At 42.5% G+C, this 8,619-nt stretch overlaps 1 long non-coding RNA gene across 1 annotated transcript; it reads left to right on the top strand.

Moving 5' to 3' along the window:
- The first annotated feature begins 5,091 nt into the window (after positions 1–5,091).
- On the top strand, positions 5,092–6,666 carry LOC129882661 (uncharacterized). The gene is made up of 2 exons (XR_008765816.1): positions 5,092–5,159; positions 6,386–6,666. It is a non-coding gene; the product is annotated as an uncharacterized LOC129882661 (long non-coding RNA).
- Positions 6,667–8,619: the final 1,953 nt, after the last annotated feature.

The following is an 8,619-nucleotide window of genomic DNA, read 5'->3' as shown; positions in this document are numbered from 1 at the left end:
TGATTGGCACCCGCACTAACCCTCCTATGGGGGAACCATTAAGCAGTCCAAACTAGCAGCACTCGCAAGATATAAGATATTTAAAGATGCGAAAGCAGGTTTAATTATAAAGAAATGGTTGAGTTCCCATAAACTCAAAAATATTTGATTTTCAACATCAAATATGTGGAATTTAACTCCTAAGAACTGAAAGTCGAATGCACCAACACTCTAGCAAAACATCAAGTCTAGGAAAAAGGGGGTGCAACCAAGAAAGTCATAAGCAAAACAATCTTAAGTATCTAAGTATTGGAAGAAAGACTAGAATAAGGAGAGTCCACGACTGCTTAAAAGAGATGGCTCATCCTTGAACTCAAGCAGCTATTAGTCCTCTATTCTAGGTCTTTAGAAGCCGTCTGAATATGCCCTGTAATCAACAAAGAAAGAGCAAGTATAGTATCAGTACACAAATTCAATAGTGTACTAGTTGAATCACGCGACTAGCAAATAAGCAAGATATGGAAAAGTAAAATACAGCACAGTAGGCACATATACATAATAGACTTAACCATTAATATCTTATTACCAGTGCCAACATGATCATAGATTATCATTCTCAATTATCCTGCAATTTTACATAAGGGTCCTCTCACAGAACCTACAATCCCTTAATATGTGTCAGAATGTGACACTCGCTCCAAGGTTTATGTCGGAATGTGAAAACCAATACAAATATGTGTTAGAACGTAATACCCAATCTAAATGTGTGTTGGAATAAGACACCCGATCCAAGCATATAATTCAGCCAAATCACAATGAATAGTCATACTTATATATCTACCAAGAATAGGTTCATTACAAGTCATGGGCAATAAGTAATCATTTCACATAGATCATTTCATTGTTCTCTATTCATGTACACAAATGCATATAATGAAGTAATTTAGCAGGTACATGAATCACATACAGGAAAACAACCATCACCTACCTCGAAATCAAGCTTTAACCACTCTAAAGTGGAGAAGCTTTTCCTTTCCAGTTTCATTCAGCATGTTCATGGTCTAAACACAGTAATAACATACAAAAGATCAATATAAGGTCTTTATTTACATGAATTATAGCATAATTCCCCTCCTAGTACAAATCAATGATCTTAACCCCCATTATAGGGCTATTTCCCACTATTAGTTTCTATCCAAAACTCTCCCCCAATGATCATTCACCATAGATTATGGGTTCGAGGAATCAAATTATAAGTTTAGGGAGTAATTTACTTACCTTTGGCACAAATTGTGGTGGAATTCAACAAGAATTTGCCCTAGGTCACTTCTGGTCTCTTAAGAACAAAGTGGGATGGCTATAAACCACTCTGGGACTTTTTCCCAACTTAAAGTCACATCTCTCCCACCACAGCAGGACCATCCCTCTATGGTGGGATATGTAGAGACAGTGAGCTCGTAAAGAGTCTCCAAGTCTCCCATATCCCAACATACCCTTACCCCAAGATGCCTTAAAATATACCTTTCATGCCAAGTCCAATTTTGGAAGTTTTACTCACCCGAAGACGATTATGTAAAGCCTTACTAGATTTGTATTGTCTTGGCTATCATCTAACCCAATCAAATTAAATATTCAACCCCCCATCTAAATTTGGATCCCCCTATAGTTCCCTTGACTCATAATTTGTCCAAGTCTAGCCTAGGCTCAATTTTTCCAAAATCACTACCTAAGTTTTTCTAGTCTGAATTCCTTTCCTATTGGTCTACCTGTAATGATGAAAGCAGGTTGTTACAATAGATAAAAATTTACCCATCATTCGTCCCCTTTTGACCAACTAGGAAAATAGGCTAAGACAGAGATACAGTAGTAACTGACTCGATGAACAACTGGGGGTACTTGTCTTGAATGTGCTTTTTGGTCTCTCATGTAGCTTTCTCTAATAGACGATGCTTCCACTAAACCTTCATAGACTAAATTTCTTTGGTCCTCAACTTTTAGATATCATAATACAAGATTGTCACTAACACTTCTTCGTACCGAAGATCCTTATCTAGCAAGACTGAGTCCCATTTAATGATGTAATCTCCATAACCATGGTACCTCTTAAGCATTGACACATGAAACACCAGATGTAATCCAGACAAGCTCGGTTGTAAAGACACTATAAGCCACTAGTCCTACACGGTCAAGAATATCAAAAGGTCCAATATAGCGAGGGTTGATCTTGCCCTTCTTATCGAATCTCATTACCCCTTTAATGGGTGAAACTTTTAGAAGAACTTGCTTACCAGCCTAGAAAGTCTGTCCCTTACATTGTGGTCAGCATACACTTTTTAACAACTCTGAGCTGCCAGAAGCTTAGCTTGGATGCTCCTTACATTTTCCTTAGTATCCTTTACTAGGTCCACCCCCAAAGGATCCACTTCTCTAGTTCCAAACCACCATATGTAAGACCTACATCCCCTTTCATAAAGGGCTTCGAGTGGTGCCATCTCAATACTAGAGTGGAAACTATTGTTGTAGGAGAACTCATCCAAGGGAAAGATAATGTCTCCCAAAATCCATCACACATGCTCTTAATATATCTTCTAGCACTTAATGGTCCTGTTTGAATGTCCATTTATTTGTGGATGAAAGGCTGTGCTAAAAGTGAGTTGAGTTCCCAACCTTTCATTCAACTTTCCCTAAAATTTAGAGTTGAACTACGTACCATGATCTGAAATAATAGAAAGGGGCACCCTGTTCAGCCTCACTATCTCTTTCACATAAATCTTTGCCAACTGTTGTGCATTGTATTCCACTCTAATTAGAATGAAGTGGGCTAACTTTGTCAATTTTTCAATCACCACCTAAATGGGATCATACTTCCCCAATGTCTTGGGGAGTCCCACCACAAAATTCATAACTACCCTTTCCAACTTCCATACAGGAATAGGCATTCTTTGGAGCAAACCTACAGGTCTTTGGTGCTCTTATTTCACTTGTTGACAATTCAGGCACTTAGCTACATATTTGGTTATGTCTTTCTTTATACTCGACCACCAATATAGATGCTTCAAATCTTGATACATCTTGGTCACTCTGAGATTTATAGAGTATTTCAAACCATGAGACTTAGACAAAACTTTCTATATTAAACCATCTACCTAAGGAATACAAATAATCCCCCTAAATTTGAGCTCCCCACTGCATCAAGGACTGAATCTCGAGTCTTGCCCATTAAATCTTTTTCTATAATCTCATTCAAGTTCACATCCTCAAACTATTTGACCTTACTTTCTTCAATAAATGTGGGCATTAGATGTAATGACCCTCAAGGTCATTTTTTTGAAATTTTTGTAAAATGACCATTTTACCCTCTCTTTAGATGTCCCGAGTCATTTCTAATTGTTACCAGGTGTTGATTTTTAGAAAATCCTATGAAAAGTTAAGTTCTTGGAAATTTTGAGTTTCATAAGCTTTAAGTGTTAAAAAGTGGTATTTGGGGTCAATTGGAGCTACGGGTTTCAGAATGGAATTCCGTCGATTCCAGCAGCTCTGAAATGTTGAAATAGGCTTAGGAGACTTTACAGAATCAGTTTTGGAGCTGTAACGAAGATTTAAGGCCTTGAGTTGAGAATTTGAGGAACTTTAAGCCAAGGTTTGACTTTGGTCAACTTTTGGAGTTCCGATGCTCGGAATGGAATTCCGACAACTCCGTTGGATTCAGGAGATGGTTTTTGGTCTATAATAAGTATTGGTTGAATTTTAGAGGTCCCGAGTCCATTTTGGTATTTTAAAGGCCTAAGTTAGTTTAGTTGCGACTTTTTGAGTTTTGGGCTAACGAAATCTCGAATTCAAATTCTGATGGTTCCATCAGCTCCGGAATGACCAAATTAGGCTAGTAGCACTGTTGGAATGACTATCGAGTCAATTGATACGAGTTTGGGGCTATTTGGCGCTTTTGACTTTGAAACTTAGCCTATAGTTGACTTTGGTCAACATTCTTGGAAAATGCGCTCGAATAAAAATTCTGACAGTGCGGTTAGTTCCGGAATGTCAATTTTGGTCAGGAACGACCTTTCGTTCGCTTCCCGAGGCTCCCGAGCTAATATCGAGACCCGTTGTGGAAAATGACTTTTGGGTGTGGGGCCCACTTTTTATTAAAATGATCTCGTATGGAAATTCTGAATGCGCCATTGAGTCCGGAATGTCGAATTTAGTGGGGTAGCATATTTGGTTTATTTTTATCTGATTCCGAACGAATTCCGAAGGTTCGTTCGGAGACTTTAAATTGTGGCTAAACCAGAAAATCTGCAGCAACAGTGCAGAAAATTTTTAGATTTTCTCCTCAACTTTGAACCCTCATTTCTTGAGTTCTAGAGCTCCAAATTGGGTGATTCAAAAGGCAAAATTGTGAGGTTTTTCGTGGAGAATGCATTGGAGAAATTGAAAACTGATTTGGAGTATTCGATTCTGGTAAAAATCGTGATTTTAATTACAGTTGTGTCCATTTTCGGAATGGATTTTTAAAGAACTTTGACAAGTTATTTCTTGACCAACATAAATCCGATTTGGGTGATTCCAGAGGCTATCTTGCGTGGAAATTTAAGAAGAACATCGTGGAAGTTTCAGAATCTGTTTTTGGCACGTCGTTCGAGGTAATAAATTGATTTTAAGCAGCAGATTTAGTCATTTTCGGAATGAAATTTTGTTGAATTTTGAAAGAGTGTATCTTGGTCAATATAACTCCGTTTTGAGTGATTCTTGAGGCTAGATTGTGGGGTTTTTCGCAAGGAACGTCATGGTATAATTTGTTTTGATTGAAAGTATTTCGTTTTTGAGAAATCGACGTGTAAAGAGGCTGCCTTATATCGTTTTCTTAGTTTAAAAATGTGGAAATTGATTTTTGATCGTCTTACGTAATTTCCCACCCCGAATTATGTTATAAATCTGATTTGTGTGATTGGGGTGACGTTTAGAACCTGTTTTGGGGGTCAAATCTGGAATTTCGTATGTGGGCCCCACAATTCCCGTTTTCGACCCCAAAATTGGTCCATTTCCAAAAATTATGAAATTAGTGTCTAAACGACCGTATCGACGTTGTGGTTCTATTTTTGACAGCTTGGCAGCGTTCCGAGGCCGTTCGAAAGGAAAAAGCTCCAGCACAGTGATTTGGAGCCCGCGTGTTTGGCCTACAGGTAGGCTACGGTTTACCTTTCTTTAGATTGAGCCGAAATGTGTGAAAGCATGTTGAAATAGTTGGAATTTGGGTTGGGTAGTTTGATTGTATATCTTAGGCGTTAGAAATCATGCTTTAGGCTTATTATCGGGTTTTCGGATATTTAGAAGCATGTGTATCTTGTTGTTATTTGTTAAGTTTTATAAGTAGAGTTGAATGAGCATGTTATTGATACAGTGGGGTATGTTGGCCTTAGTATAGGATGTAAACTTGCTTTAGATGTCCCGGCGTCGCTCCGGTAGACTTAGATCCTTGTAGAATGGTGTAGCGGGCTAGTGCCTAGTAGTTTGGCCTTAGCTAGGCGTTACTCTTGCTCTTAAAAATACCATCATCCATAACTCGATATAATCGTGACTTTTGTGAGGCGTCGGCAACACTAGATTTCGTGATCGTTGACTTTGGCTCCGATTTTAGTTTTGGCGGCATATTTGTTGACTCATTGGAAAGGAGATTCTCGGTACTATTATTGTTTAGTTGGAAAGGAGAATATTCGGCACCATAAGATAAAATATCTGCGAGTATCCGGGTACCCAGTCCCGGCCTCCATTCTGAATTATCGAGGAGCATCCGGGTACCCAGCCCCGGCCTCCGTCGACTTGGTAGTATGACGAACATCTTGGTATCCAGTCCTGGCCTCGATCATATCGATGTGTTACGGCAAGCATCCGGGTACCCAGTCCCGGCCTCGACCGTACTTATGTATTATGGCAAGCATCCGGGTACCCAGTCCTGGCCTTGACCACTTTGAATATTCGGGTGAGCCTCTGGGTCCCAGTCCCAGCCTCGACCCCTAAGTCACCACTAGATCGATTGACTCTTAGAGATTCTGGGTTTGGAAATGATATAATACTTCGGCTCCTAACATCGCAGATTCTTGGTTCCTAGCCTTGGTAGTTGTAGCTATTCTGTGTACTCGGCGGGCTTATGGGGGTTCGTCCGAGTTTTTATTTAACTTGCGCACGAGTGTCCCGGTTGGGCTTATGGGGGCCCAGTTGGGTATAGTTAGCTGTAGTTTTCATAGGTAGTATTTTTTTTTTCCTTTTGATGCTTATGTTGACTCCTATTTAGGCTATTCTTCTTTTTCATATTGTTTTTACCTTTTCTGCTCAGTCGGCCTATGATGCCTACTGGGTACCTGTTGTCTTGGTACTCATACTACACTCTGCATCTACTTTCGTGATGCAGGACCGAGCACCAGCTATCGCCGTGGATAAATCGAGCCTGTTGCAGTCAACTTCGGAGACTAGGGTGAGTACTTGGCGTTTTTAGATCATTCTTGTCTCCTTCAGCATGGATGGCCCGTCTTTTGCCTTCTGAGACTAGCCAGTTGTTTTATATCTTTTTGGTCCACTTTCGGGACTTGTACTCGTATTTTATTTTGTAGCAGCTCTGTACTTGTGACTTCCAGGTTCTGGGAGGGATCTTTAGTTGTTTAAAACATGTTTTGGTTTACTTCTGCTTATTCATTCTGTTTACTTTTATATTTCAATGCTCTTATATAGTTTTTGCCTTCAAACACATTACTTGAAGTTCCGGGTTAACAGGTTGGCTTACCTACTAGAGGGTTATAGTAGGTGTCATCATGACCTACGAAATTGGGTCGTGACAAGTTGGTATCAGAGCACCAAGTTCATTGGTCTCACTTGTACAGAGCTAACGTCTAGTAGAGTCTCGCGGATAGGTGCGGAGACGTCCGTAACTTATCTTCGGGAGGCTACAGGATGTCATTAGGAACATTCTCTATGTTGTATCATTTCGTGCAGTGTTGTGTCTTATTGATTCTATGAAATCTCATTTGTTCCACTCACTCTTTCACAGGAATGGTTCTTACGCGCGGTACCACCGGTAATGATAACGCACCAAGGCCCGGTATGCCTAGAGGTCGTCCTCGTGGGACAGGTAGAAGAGCAGCACCAGCTCCCAACCCAAAGATAGAGCCAGAGCTGGTAGAGGATCATCAGGACGCTCCTATTCCTACTCAGCCAGAGGGACCACCACCAACAGCACAGCCTCCAGCTGCACCAGTTATGACCCCTGCACTACAGGCAGCGATTGTGCAGCTCCTCACGGCTATTGGAGTTGTACCACAGGCCCCGACCCCAGTATCAGGCATACTAGCACCGCGGGATCCGCTTGTTCAGCCAGTACCTGAGGTTCAACTGCCTCCACCAGTTGTTGCACCCCCGCCAGCAGTTCTAGAGGGTATGATGTCATTACAGGATCAGAAGATGTTAGGGATATTTCAGAGGCTATCGCCCCCGATATTTTCTGGAGCCACTGGCGAGGATGCCATGGAGTTCTTGACTACCTGTCAAGAGCAGCTCCATTCCTTGGGTCTTGTGGAGTCCAGAGGCGCCGACTTCACTGCTCACCAGTTTAGAGGGGCAGCCAGACAGTGGTGGCGCTCTTATTTGCAGTCCAGACCAGCTGGGTCACCACCATTGACATGGGCCCAGTTCTCAGAGGCTTACTTAGCTCGATACATCCCTAGGAGTGTTCGGGACCGACTTCGGGATCAGTTTACTAGGTTGGAGCAGGGCCATATGACGATTGCAGAGTACGAGGCTAGATTTCATCAGCTTTCCCGACATGCCACTATGATTCTACCTACTGAGGAGGAGCGGGTACGATGTTTTGTGCGTGGATTAAGACCTTACCTAAGATTGGGGACCGAGCACCTTGTTTCTGCGGGCCGCTCTTTTCTGGATGTGGTGGATCATGCCCGCACGATCGAAATTATTCATCGCCAGGCCCAAGGGGGAAGCGATAAGAGACCCAGGCATCAGGGTAGCTTCAGTGGGTCACATTCTAGAGGCCATGATAGTTATGACAGGCCCCGCCAGCGGTTTCAGTAGGATAGGTACCAGCAGGGTCAATCCAGTCGGCCGATTCAGGCCGCTCTACCAGCAGTTGAGAGTAGTCAGCCCCGTTCGGGGGGTTCCATCGCAGGGCAGAGCTTGAGGGGATTGAGTCCACTTTCTTCCTACCGCAGACGAGTTATCACGGGTCGCTCAGCTTCAGGATGTTTCGATTGTGGCTCACTAGAGCACTGGGCTAGGGAGTGTCCCGGCCGGGCTAGACCGTTGGCAGTAGTACCACCTCCACCAGGAGGTATAGATCGGGGTTACGGCCGTGGCGATGGTCAGCAGGGTATTCAGGGAGGTTCCCGAGGAGGCAGGTCAGGTGGTAGGGTGAATGTTCGTGGGGGAGGCCGACAGGGCCACTTCTATGCTGCTCCGGCGAGGGCAGAGGCTGAGGCATCAGATGATGTTATCACAGGTACTATCCTTATTTGTCAGCAGACTGCTTCAGCTTTATTTGATCCAGGTTCCACGTATTCCTATGTGTCTATATATTTTGCTCCACGTTTGGGTATTCCTTATAAGTCACTTGAGGTCCCATTACATGTTTCGACCCCG

The sequence above is a fragment of the Solanum dulcamara genome, chromosome 3 (genome assembly GCF_947179165.1).
Source record: "Solanum dulcamara chromosome 3, daSolDulc1.2, whole genome shotgun sequence".
NCBI lineage: Eukaryota > Viridiplantae > Streptophyta > Magnoliopsida > Solanales > Solanaceae > Solanum > Solanum dulcamara.
The sequence above is the reverse complement of the archived record's forward strand: the minus strand, read 5'-3'. Positions and strand labels throughout refer to the sequence as shown.